Source organism: Macrotis lagotis, chromosome 6 (genome assembly GCF_037893015.1).
Source record: "Macrotis lagotis isolate mMagLag1 chromosome 6, bilby.v1.9.chrom.fasta, whole genome shotgun sequence".
Lineage (NCBI taxonomy): Eukaryota > Metazoa > Chordata > Mammalia > Peramelemorphia > Peramelidae > Macrotis > Macrotis lagotis.
In genome coordinates, this window is record NC_133663.1 from 207,349,382 (window position 1) to 207,363,521 (window position 14,140).

General features: G+C 33.3%; 1 non-coding gene across 1 annotated transcript; it reads right to left on the reverse strand.

Moving 5' to 3' along the window:
- Positions 1-721: 721 nt before the first annotated feature.
- On the reverse strand, positions 722-830 carry LOC141492383 (U6 spliceosomal RNA). The gene has a single exon (XR_012469868.1). It is a non-coding gene; the product is annotated as a U6 spliceosomal RNA (small nuclear RNA).
- Positions 831-14,140: the final 13,310 nt, after the last annotated feature.

Sequence of the window (14,140 nt, forward strand, 5' to 3'; positions counted from 1 at the left end):
AAACAATAGAACAAAAGCAAAAGAATAAAAAATCAAAAGAAAATGTGAAATTGTAAACATTTGTAAATTGCAAAACATTTGACCTGAAAAACAGATCCAGAAGAGATAATTTAAAAATTATTGGGCTACCTGAAAGTCATGACCAGGAAAAGAGCCATTTTCCAGAAATAATATAGTAAAATTGCCGTGAAATCATAAAGCAGAGCATAAAATAGAAACTAAGTGAATCCACTGATCACCTCCTGAAAGAGATCCATCTCAAAAAACTCCCAGGAATATTATAGCCAAATTCCAGAATGACCAAGTCAAAGAGAAAATATTATAAGCAGCCAGAAAGAAACAATGCAATTACCATGGTACTACAGTTAGGGTTATACAGGATTTATCAGCATCTGCATTAAGAGTTCATATGGCTTAAAATATGATATTCCAGAAGGCTTGTATTACAAACAAGATTTAGCTGCCCAGCAAAATTGAACACTCTTTTTCAGGGGAAAAGATGGACTTTCAGCAAAACAGGACACTTCCAAACTTTCCTGTTGAAACAACCAGAGCCAAACAGAAAGTTTGATTTTCAAGTACAGGCCTCAGGTGAAGCATGGAGGGGTTGGACAAAAAGGACTAATTATGAGGGATTTAATGATATTGAACTGTGCGCATTCCTGCATGGGAAGAAGATACTGATAACTCATATGAATCTTCTCATTTATAAGAACAGTTATAAGAACAAATTCACTTCACAATTTTGCATGTCATTCTTGTACAGGGGCTATATGCTACACTTCTCTGCATTGTTCCAGTTTTAGTATAGGTGCTGCCAAAATGAGTATGAAAGAGCATATATATAGACAATGCACATGAGGGAGATGATTATGAAGGTATAACATAACAATGGAGTCAATGGATGGAAAAGGAATGTACTGGGAGAAAGGGAAAGGAAAGGCAGAATGGACTAAGATAATGCACATAAAGATTCAAGCAAAAGTTTTTGCATTGGTTTGAAGAAGGGAAACTAAGAGGTAATGAGTGAGTCTTCATTCTCATCAGAGATGGCTCAGAGAGGAAATAACGTACACACTCAATAGGGTATAGAAATCAATTTTACCATAGAGTATAAAGGAGAGGAAAGGGATGGAGAAAGGGGACTGCAGGAGGGGAGTGGAGTAAACATGACTGAAGAGAGGAATGATTGTGGAGACTACACAGTTAGGTAATTATTAAGTGTTTGAGATTGGATTTAAACCCAGGTACTCCTGACTCCAGGGCTGGTGCTTTATCCACTGCGCCACTTAGCCACCCCAGATATAACTTAATTCTTAGGAGGGACACGGTGAAAAGAGAGAGAGAAAGAATAAAGTAAATGGGAGTGGGGAGGAATAGAATGGAGGAAAATACAGTTAACAATAGCAACTGTGAGGAAAAAATATTGAAGCACCTTCTTTGATGTCCTTATGATAAAGAATGCCACCCATTCCAGAGACAAAGCTGAAGGTATCCTCACACAGACTGAAGTTCACTGTTTTTTTTCCTTTCACTTAATTTCTTTTGAAGTTTCTCTGTCTTTGGGTGGTGATGGGAGTTTATGTCTTCTTTCACAATAAGATTATTGTAGCAATGTGAAAATAAATAATTTTAAAAATAGTCATTTCAAGTCTAATGGCAAGTTTCAGTTCAAAGGATCCTAGTTTGAGAACATAAGAGTTATTTTTGTTCAATCCCATTGATCATGTAATCAAAAAGAATAACCTAGTAGCAGGCAGTGCATCTAGCTAGGATCACAAAGACTAGGCCAGTAGGAGATGGCAGTAGGAGATTGTAATCCAGGGAAAATCTGCTTCCGGGAGCAGAGAAGTTTTAGTAGAGAGTACTGTGGACTACCGATAAAGGTACTAATCCTCAAATTTTAGAAGGAATTTAAATCTAAAGGGAAATTGATACTCTAAATAAAGAGAAAAAAGGATTCCTGGCAACTAGGAATTATGAATTATCTCTTTCCTACTTAGCTAACCTTTACAAAAAGAAAATATAAATTCTTACCTTCTTTGCACAGATGGAAAACTGCTATTTTCTTAGATTTGGTTGATGGTAATTTAGTCTTATTGAACTGCTTTTTTTTTCCTTCCCCTTCTCTTTCTTCTTTTCTCTTTATTTTTTATTCTTTTTTAAATGGATGGTTCTCAGAGTGAGAAAATTTAGGAAATTAAGAAATAAAGTATATAAATACACATTTTTCAAAAATGAAATTATTTCTGGAAGTTAGAAACCATTAAATTACCTTTGTGATGTGCTGGAGATGCTTCCTCCTATTTAATTTTGTGCTCAATTAATAGTACTTTCTGTCATGTATATATGCATGCATTTTTATATATACATATATAGCATGTATATCCATCTTCTTATATAGATACATCAACTATCTCATATATTGATGTACCTATATATTTTGTTATCTAACTCTATCTCCTTTAATAAACAAGTCCCATATCTTATCCCTTCAACTTCATATAATAACTTGCTCAATAGTTCTTTTTCATCCATTTGTTTTTCCTGGGAGTACAGTTAAGCTAACTTATTTTGGCAACATATAATTTTTTTTTCACAAGGCTATGCAATGTTACTGGCTTGATATAACCAGAAGTCATTAACAAATAAAACCATCTGGAGGGTCTGACCTTTCATAGATTATTTCTCTCCAACTTAGTCTCTATTCTTGATATTGATTGTGGTGAACATCTTTGATGAACATATGCATCTTTTATCTATACTTCTGCTATTTATGATTAAAGAGTTATGGTTATCTCTGTTCCTGTGACATTTTTTAAAAAAAATTACAAATTATTTTGATACACGAATCAGAGAATTCTGGAAAGAAAAAGAGTCTTTAAAGAAGTATTTCACTCTTCTAAATCAAATACTATTTTTCCCTTTCAAATAATATGCCTAGTGGGATCTTTTATTCTCTACATCTTTCAGTCAATTGTGGTCAGATTGTGGTCTGTTGTAGATTATTAATTGTGAGAACTTACTTTTTTTCCTATTAAATTTTATCTGATGATACTTTGGATGCTTGCATATATAAGTCTTATGTAAATTTTGTCCTCTCTCTCTCTCTCTCTCTCTCTCTCTCTCTCTCTCTCTCTCTCTCTCTCTCTCTCCAGATGGAAGCACAGAGAACAGCAGTTTTCATTCTTTTACACATTTCTTTTGGGTTTTAATAATGTCTCATATTTTTCTGCACTTTAGAAATTAATTCTCTTTCAACACTCTCACAATTGTTTTAGCTATGCCATAAATGTAGACTTGGTCTAAAAAGTCTGCAATTTTTTCTGTCTTTCCTCTTTTGTGTCATTTTTATTTTCTCCATTAATATATATGGACCTGTGAGTTAAAATCCATGTGTTGTTAAATAAAGTAGCCAATGATGGTTAAAGGAAGATTCTTAGATAAATTTTTACACATGTTTAATTTTTTTCTTCTGATTAATGCCCTATTTTAATCCTTAAATGATGTTAGGATGACTTGACTTGAGAGCTTTTTGTCTTCTTTACAAGATGATAAAACTTAATGTTCCATCTTCTTATTTAAGATTTCACGACACAGTTCTTTCTCTAAACTACATTGACTTTGTCTTCTCTTTCCACTTGCTAATGTGGATATTTAGAGACCAAACTCCTTTTTGGGCCTTTTGTTTTCTTTGTGCAATTGATTTGCAGTGGTTAAATACCTATATGAAACTATATGGCAGTGTCAATATATTTTCTTCTGTATCTAACTTCTATACCTAACTAAATATAGATGGTTCATTCAGTAACTTGTAGTTTCCTGCTTTTTAGATACATATATATATATGCATATATATATACATACTTTTATACATACAAATTAACACACATACATTCATACATACATACATACTTAGAGTGCAGTGCCTGTTATATTCAGATGCCTTATAATGTAGAAATCTGAGACTTTCATTGGTGAGAAATCTTTGGCCCTTTGTTGTTGAGCTATTTCAGTCATAGTTATCTTTTTGAAACTCAATTTAGGGTTTTTGTGGCAAGGATACTGGAGTGATTTGCCATTTTCTTCTACAGCTTATTTTATAGAAGAGAAACTGAGGCAAAGAGGTTTAAGTCATTTGTCCAAAGTCACCAAGCTGATTATGTTTATCCTTTGTTCTTGAATAAAATCATGACATCAGGGAGGTGAAATCGTGACAGGCACATGAATTGGGTTTGAGTGAGGGAGGACCATAGTACATCACCAACCTTACTTTCTACTCCAGGGTCATCTGGGTTCAGTAGTCAGATATGAATTAGGATGACTGGAGATGACCCTGGATATGAGGCAATCAGGATTTAGTGAATTGCCCAAGGTCACAAACCTAGTAAGAGCTAAATATCTAAGGCCGGGTTTGAATTCCTGCCTTCCTGATTCCAAGACCAGTGATCTATAATGTGTATGAAGCCACATTTGAACTAAAATCCTACTGACTCCAGGACTGAGCTCTGTACACTCTCATTTTTTGTTTTATCTTATAAATGTCAAAAAGCATTGATTTTTACATGCATTAGGTAATAACAGTATTTACCCACTATGGGCTCACTTACCAACTTGCACTAATACTTACAAATTGAGTGCCCAGAATTAGACTGACAGCTACTCTAATCAGTGTCCTAGGAGTATCCTTGAAAGATTGGGAGGTGGTGTTTTCCTAATTCTCTAGCCCTCAAGACCCCTTTCAGTGTGTTCTCCATTGATTATCAGCCAGTTAGCACTGATTACCCTTTCAAAAAATGATTATTAACCATTAATCAAAGGGTACCAACCCTTATTTGTCAAAGTCAAAGGATCAACCTTCAGCAATTTGGTAGTTAGGTCCATTTTCTCCCTTTGTGAATTTTTCATGAATCCTCTTAGATGTATTTATACTGGGCTCTGAGGTTGTTACCTTTATTTAGGCCTCAAGCAACTTTTCCTTGGTGTGATGAGTTGTCTTCATTGTATCTTCTAGCGTCTAATGAAAATGCTTACATCAATATTTTCTTTTCAATATTTTCAAAACCTCCTGGAAAGTCTGTATCTTTCAATCTTTTGAAGTGCCAAGTATCATGCTCTGGTCAAGTATAACAATTTCCAACTCAACACTCATTATACTTCTAATACAAAGGTTTGAGAGATGTCTAATCTTTTCAACCAATCCCAACATATTTTCTGTGTAGAAATATCTGTTTTTATCCAATGACTAAAAGTACTTCCTTGCTCTCCAATAGATTAAGGGTTTGCTCATGCATGATTTGTACCAATGATTAGATGATGGTATCTATAACTCAAATAAATAGGTGTTCTTATTTGATAAAATTATAAGTGAATAAAATATTTTATTAGCTACATGAATTGGGATTAGACTTAGGGAACTTATTGTTATCATTTTTCTTTTTTTCTGTTATAAAATTTAAAAAACCCTTTTCATGTATGCAGTAAAACATAAGAGAGGATGCAGAATATAAAGTGATAAATTTTTATTTTGAGAAAGCCTACATAATAAATATTACACATTACATTCAAAATTATCCATCTTTTCTTTCTTTCCTTGAGGGTATTCTTCTGTTCTCTGCTGTGCCCTGTTTACTTTATTTTTATCCCCCCCCCCCCATCTTCCCTCAGGATAGTTAGTATTAAACATATATATATATACATAGCCATATATACATATATATATGTATACACATAAATATACTCATATTTACTTATACATGCATATAGAGGCATTATATATATAAAATATACACACACCCGTATACATGCATATAGATACATAGACTCATAGAAACATACATATTCATAGATATATATTTATCTCTCATTTTTATAACATTTCCTGGAAGCAGCAAACTTTCCTCACTTCTCTATTTTACAACTCATTACCTTACCTTTTTATTTTTTAATCAAATTCTCTTCAAAGAATTCCTCCCTTACACACTTTCCCATACCCTCCTCCCCATTGATATCAATACCCTTCTATACATCTCCATTAATATATAAACTCTGCTATATACCTTCTTATCCTATTCTGTTATCCTTTAACTCATTACCCTCCCCATCCTCTTCTCTTATTTTTTCTGATCTATATCTATAACTGTGTATGTATTATTCCTTCTTTAACCTACTCCTGATGAAAAGAGGTTTCCAGAACTACCAGTTCTCCTTCCTATCTAATTATTATGCATCAATTCTTCTCACACCTCATCTGTACAAAATATATAACTAACTCTTTTTAAAAAATTTTTCCTAGATCTTTTTTTATTTGTCTTTATTTTCTGTTTTTTTGCATGACAATGGGGTTAAGCAACTTGCTCAAGGTTACACAGCTAGGTGTCTGATGAAACATTTGAACTCAGTTCCTCCTGAATCCAGGGTCAGTACTCTATCCACTGAGCCACCTAGCTGCCCCATGATAATTTTACTTTTAAGAATCACATCCTACTCATCTCTACTTCCATCTTTCCTTCTAATTATCCAGTTACTAATAACAATCTTGTACATATGGCTTACATTTCCTCTTATAGAACATAGCCATTTGTCCATATTGAGTTTCTTGTAATTAGTTTTTGATGTTTACTTTATATTGCTCTTGGTTCTTGTGTGTTAAATCTTCTACTAAGTTTAGGTCTCTTTGCACAAAATACTGAAAGTCTGGCAAGTTGTTGAATGTTAACTTTTTTGTTCAGAATTATGCTTAACTTTGCTGTGTATGATATTTTCCACAACCCCAGTTCTGTTGCTCTTCAATATGCTGTGTTGCAAGACTTGTGGTCTTTTGAAGTAGCTACTGCTAGGTCTTTTGTAATTCTAATTGTAGTTCCGCCATATTTTCATTTTTTTTCTTGTTGCTCTTAATATTTTGCCCTTAACCTGGGGGTTTTGGAATTGGAATGTGATATTCCTGTTAGTTTTCCTCTTAGTATAATTTTCAGATGGCGCCTGATGATTTTTTTCTATTTCTACTTTTCTCTTTTATTTTAACACTTTAAGACAATTTTACTTAATTATTTCTTGTATGATTATAACAAGATTCTTTTTTTAAATCATGCCTATCAGGTAGTCTGATAATTAATATGTTTTTTCTTCTTCATATGTTTCCCAAATCTGTCATTTTTCTTGTGAGGTTATTTCACCTTCGCTTCTATTTTTTCATTCTTTATATTTTGTCTTAATATTTCTTGATGTCATAACTTCACTATATTCCCCTTGCCCAATTCTAATTTTCAAAGAATCATTTTCTACCTTAAGATAATGGAACTTCTTTTCCAGTTGATCTATTTTCTTTTCATAATTTTCTTTTTTATTGTTCTTATTTTTTAAAATTTTTGCTTCAATCTCTTTTATTTGATTTTTAAAATATTTAAGTTCTTCTATGAATTCTTTTTGACAAGGTAGCCATTTGATGTTAATCTTTGGGGTAGAAGAGACTTTTTCTTTTGGTTCAGAATTTTCCATTGAGGACAAACTTTTTTCTTCTCTATTCCCTAGTAAATAAATATGATTGGGTTCTTTCTCCTTTACCTGTGTGGCACTCCGGCTGTCTTGGGAAGAGACCAAGGAAATCATTGCTGCATGTTGCCTTAGTCTGTTCTAGTAAAGGAATGGGGGTAGAGATCAAAGGAATGGTGGGGGAAGGGAGACCATGCTATCCAGGATAAGGAAAGGGAAGAGTCAATCTCTGTAGTATTGTTAGAAGAACAAAATTTTTGAGATATCTCCAGGGTGAATGCAAGACCTAGAGTCAGGAAGATCCAATTTCTTTTCTTTTAAATTTATTTTGTTTTCAGTTCAGGGAACAATACAAGTATTTTCATAACACAGTACAAAACAAAAAAACCCAGTGATTGATTGAACATGCAAATCTATCATGTACAACTTACTTTTCCCCCCAAATATACAACAAAGTTATAATATATTTGTCTCTTTTTTTTTACTTTTTCCTTTCCTTTCCCCCACTTTAGAGATGGTTACAAAATAATTATATCTATTATTTATCTATTATACATATTCATTTATATATGTTATATATTGAGTAGTTGTAAAATTACTCTTTGTATACTCGTATTTGTCAATTCTTTATTTGAATAATGTCTCAGTTTCTATGTCCTTTATTTTTAATTTGTGTAATTTTTCATAGTCAAAATGACAATTATGCAAAATAATTCTTAAAATGATATTGCTGCTCCTGTGTACAGTTTTGTTCTGCTGACTTTATTCTTTCATTTCATTAAAATCTTTTTCATTTTATTTAAGAACAATGAATAAATTATTTCTTATGGGGTAGGAGTGTTCCATCACTATCAGATACTACAACCTTATTCATTCCTTAATTTTTTGGGATCAGTGAAATTTCCAATTTTTTTTGTCACTGAAAAGAAAGGAGCTAAAATATCCTTTTCACATTCAAAGTTATAATTTTTATTTATGAATTTTCTTCCATTTTATTTTTCTCCCTATTTTCTTTCTCAACCTTTTTACTTTATTCCTCTGGCCTTATCTTGCCCCCATCCTCTCAATCCCTACTTCCCCACCCCTTCAAGAGTCCCCTGCACCCCCACCACATAGTCCTCCAAAAGTATCATCCTATTCTCTCCCCTCTTAAAGGGACTCTAAAACTCCTTCTTCCACCCTGTCCCCACAGATGTTCATGTTCAGAAGATTTCTTCTTTTCAGATGAGAATAGGGTTCTAATGACAATAATTCTGCACCCTTATTTACTTCCTCTTTAATGGTTCTTCCTTTCATACGTCATTTTTATAGTATAATTTCTCCTATTTACCATTATCTTTTCCTACCAAAATTTGATTTGGTTTTTAGAATTTGATTTTTAGAATTATATTCAGGGACAGCTAGGTGGCTCAGTGGATAGAGCACCGACCCTGGAGTCAGGAGTACTTGAGTTCAAATCCGGCCTCAGACATTTAATAATTACCTAGCTGTGTGGCCTTGGGCAAGCCGCTTAACCCCATTGCCTTGCAAAAACTAAAAAAAACAATGAATCATATTCAACTCAACCCAACTTTTCTTTCCAACTACCATAGTAATGATGACAATTTCTAAGAATACTGATAACATTTACTATGTATAATAGGTAAACTATTTGATCATAATGCATGCTTTATAATTAATAATTAATGACCTTAAAGAGTGCTTTAATGTTTTCCTTAGATTTCTTCTGGATTTTTTATAGCAAATTTTCAAATGAATTTGTTTTGTTGATTAAAAATTCCTGAAACAATTTCAGTTGAGTAAAGTGATCAATTTTTTTTTGCTGATTAAATTATTCTTGGATACAACCCCAGCTCTTCTACTCTTTGAATTATAATGTTCCAAGACCTACATCTTTTAGAATGGAAGATGCTAGGTCTTGTTAAATACTGACTGTATTTCTTTAATATTTAATTGCTTTTATTGTTTTTGTTGCTCAAAATATTTTCTCCTTAACCTGAGAGTTTTGAAACTTGGATATGACATTCCTATAAGTTAACATCCTAGGATTTCTTTCAGGTGTTGAATAGTAGATTTTTCTTCATTTTTTACTACTATACCTTCTTCAAGAATGCCAGGGCAATTTTTCTTAATGAATTCTTACAATATTGCATCCAGATTACTTTTTTGATCATAAATATCAGGCAGTCCACAATTCTTATTTTAAACATATTTTATCCCCCCCCCCTCCAATTGCATGTTAAAATAATTTAAAACATTTTTTTTCAAGTTTTGAGTTTCAAATTCTATCCTTTTCTCCTTTACCTGTCCCTGAGATGGTAAGTAGTAAGATATAGGTTATATATGTGTAATTGTGAAAAAATTTTCATACTAGTCATTTTTTTTTACAAGAAGACTAAAAGGAACTAAGGAATATAAGAGTAGCTGAACTAGGATATTTCCCATGTCAAGATGGTGGAGTGAGGAAGGAAACCTCTGGCTTCTCTGAACCCTCCTGAATTCCCTTCCAAACATTGCTGAGTTAAAAAAAAATACATAGGGCAGCTAGGTGGCGTAGTGGATAAAGCACCGGCCCTGGAGTCAGGAGTACCTGGGTTCAAATCTGGTCTCAGACACTTAATAATTACCTAGCTGTGTGGCCTTGGGCAAGCCATTTAACCCCGTTTACCTTGCAAAAACCTAAAAAAAATACACATTCCTTTCTACTTCCTTTCCTTTTTTCCTCCAGCGATCTATCATATCTGACTATTTCAGAATGTATTTACCTCCTTAGCTTTTTTCTTGTTCATTTTTTTTTTTTTTTTTTGGTTAGAATCATCTTGTTATGAGAAGGGAAATTTGAGTTCCTTCATTAGTATAACTTTATGGTTCTATTTCTTCCTGTAAGTCATTAAACTTTTCCTTCACAAATTTAGATGCTATACTATTTGATGCATATATGTTTGGTATTGATACGACTTCAATGTCTATGGTAACGTTTAGCAAGATATAGTTTCCTTCCTTTTCTCTTTTAATTAGATGTTTTTTGATATTGCCTTTTCTGAGATCATGATTGATAACCTTGCATTCTTTGCTTCAGCTGAAGTAAAATAGATTCTGTTCCAACCTCTCACTTCCCTGTGTGTATCTCTCTACTTCAAATGTATTTCTTGTAAACAATATATTGTTGGATTCTGGTCATTACTTCATTCTGCTCTCTACTTTTGTTTTATGGATGAATTCATTCCAATCAAATTTCAACTTATGAGAACTAACTCTGTAGCTCCCTCCATGCTATTTTCCCTTTGTTTATCTCTTTCTCTCTTACCTCTACCCTTTCCTTCTTCAAGACTGTTCAATTCTGATTACCACCTCACCCAAAGTGTTAACCCTTTTTAACAGTTCCCCTACTTTTATTTCTGTCATTTTTATCTCCTTATAAGGTAAGATAAATTTCTGTATTCAATTGAGTATGTATGTGCCTCTCTCTTTGAGTCAATTCTGATGAAAGTAAGTTTTAAGCTTTGCCCAGCCCACTCCACCAGTATATTCTCCTCCTTTATAATATTATTTCATACTCTTTTAAGTTTATCATTATATGTCCCCCTTCCAGTGCAGCTTCTTTCTCCCCTCTTTACTATGCTAATGTTAAATGCATCACCATTTCAAATTCACCTTATATCCACCTTCTCTGTTCATGCATGCTCCTAATTTCCACTATAGTAATACATTGCTTGAGTTTCAAATATTATTTGCTATATAGAAATAAAAAGTCAAGCTTATTGAATTTCTCACGTTTTCTCTTTCTTGTTTCTTTTTTTTTTTACCTTTTAATGTTTCTAGTCTTGTATTTGAAGGTTTTTTTTTTTTATTTAGCTCTGATCTTTTAATTAGGAATGCTTAAAAATTCTTTATTTGGTTAAATATCCATGTCCTCTACTAAAATGATTATATTCAGTTTTGTTGGTTGCAATTCTATCTCCTTTGCCTTCTGATATAGTATATTTCAAGTTCTGCTCTTCTTTAATGTGGAAGCTGCTCAATCCTCTGTAATTCTAATAGCTCCACAATACTTGAATTGTTTCATTTTGGCTCTTTGTAGTACTTTCTTCTTGTTCTATGCACTTTGGAATTTGGATATGATATTTTTTGGGAGTTTTCATTTTGGGAACTCTTTCAGGTAGTGATTGCTGAATTCTTTCAATTTCTATTTCTATTTTATCACTTATTCTCAAAAATCAGAGCAGTTTTCCTTGATAATTTCTTGAAATATGTTGTCCTGGTTTTTTAAAATTTTATCATGGGTTTCAGGTAGTCCAGAATTCTTAAATTATCTCTTCTAAATCTATTTTCTAGGTCAGTCAATTTCACATTTTCTTTAATTCTTAAAATTTATGTTTGCTTTGATTTTGGCTTTTTTTTGGGGGGGGGGGTGAGGCAATCAGTGTTAAGTGGATTTTCCAGGGTCACACAGCTAATGAGAGACAGATGTCTGGGGCAGGATTTGAATTCTGATCTTTCTGACTCCAAGGCTGGTGCTCTAGATACTGCACTCAATTCTAATTTTCAAGGAATTATCTTCTTCAGTTGGATTTTTGTATATCTTCTGCATGCCTTTGACCCTTTTTCATGATTTTCATTTATTTTCTCAATTTTTCTTTTACTTTACTAATTTGATTTTTAAAATCAATTTAAAACTCTTCTAGAAGATATTTTTAGCCCTGAGACCCAATTACATTTTTCTTTGAGGCTTCACTTCTACCCATTTGGACATTATTGCCCTTTTCTTAGTTTGTGCCTCAATTCTCTCTATCACTATAGTAACTTTCTATAGTCAAATTCTTTTTTTCCCTCATTTTTATTATTCTGTGTCTTTCAATAGCTTGACATTTTTATATGAGTGTTGGGCTCTTATCCTGCTCTATACCAAGCTTTTTGTGCTGTGGCTCCTTCTGGCTTTCATTGGGTTTCAGGAACTAGCTGCTTGTTTGTACTAGAGGATTTACTTTTCTTCAGACTTGTGGGGTGCGGCTCCCTGTTGATCTTTGATATGAGGTTTCTCTACTGACCTGCCCCAAGGGCAGGGTCTCAGGACCTGGATTGTGATTTATTGGGGGTAATATCCTTGAGGGGGGCCTTGCTGTTCTGTAGAAGGTGCTGGCTTGCCTAGGATGTTACTGGTTTTCAGGATGGTGGGGCCTGGCTGGTGGATTACAGCAGACTTAAAGCCATTGGGTAGGATCTCTCCATAAGACTGGCTGCTCCTCTTGGAAATCTCTCCTTTTTTACCTAAGTAAGAAAGATCTTTCCTCCTGTTCTGGTAAGATATTTCTCTGCTTCTATATCAATTCTGAGGTAGTGTTAAAGTTGTTTGGAGGGGATTTAGGAGGGCTTCAGAGCACTCAAAGGATTCCTTCCTCACTCCACCAACTTGGCATGGGAATATCATACCAGCTATTTTTATATTGTCTCTCCTTGATCTGATGTTATTTTTCTAATGTGATGTTTGAAATTCTCTTCTTTTTTTGTTGTTGTTTTATTATTTCTTGGTGTCTTATAAAGTCATTTGATTTCTTTTGCCCAATTCTAGTTTTCAAGGAGTTACTGTATTTTCTTTCTTAAGATTTTGGAACTCTTTCCAATATTCTTTTCATAATATTCTTGGATTGCTTTTATTTTTTTCTAATTTTTCCTGATTTTTAAGTTCCTTTTCAATTTCTTCTAAGAACTCTTTTTGCGTTGTGACTATTTGATGTTACTCTTTGGGCTAGGAGTAGTTTTTTATTTCCTTAAACTCATTATGTACTTCTGAATATGAATCCAGATCTTCTTTTGCACCAAAGTAGATATCTGTGCTTAGGTTATTTCTCCTTAATTACTCATTTTTATTTTTAGCAATTTATTATGAATCAAGCTTTAATCTGTATTGTAGACTCAGGTCCTCCTTGCTGTTATTTTGTCTCTTTGTGTTTGTTTGTGTGTGTGTGTGTGTGTGTGTGTGTATCTCAGAGATTCCTCTCTTCCTTAAAGCCATAACTTTGACCCATGGCCATACTGACCTCCAAATGTTCTTGCTACCTGTGGTACCATACTAACCCAGCAAGTGTTTGTTTCTCCTTGTTCCCAACCTAATAATACTTCTAATCAGTGCTGTTAGGTCTGACTTCTGGAAACAGTGAGGGTGGGGAAGACCAAATTTCAAATCCTATCTCAAAGTCTTACTGTTCTTATGAAGCTGCAAAATTTACTTAACCTCTTATTCTTTTTCACCTTTAGAAAGATACCCTTTCTCACAGAATAGTTATTAAGAGAAACTATTATACATGTACATATACATATATACATAATCACATACATGTGTGTGAGGCCCTATATAAATGCTGCTCATAATAATAACTATCATCCATCATCACTACCACAATTCTCCACAGAAGTTTTTCCTTCCTTCTTTCAAGCTGTCTAAAAAAATTAGGTTGAGTGGTAAAATACATTTGGAAGGAACAAGGATGCCAATCTGCTTTTCCAAGCCAAAAGACCATAGATTTCAGTGAATTGGTTTTCCAAATCTACCATTTTTTTTAGATGACAATCACATTTTTGGAATCTATCTGAAAGATGACTATCCTGGAAAGTCAATGGAACTGAGTTTTGGTTCTTGTTCTAGAAT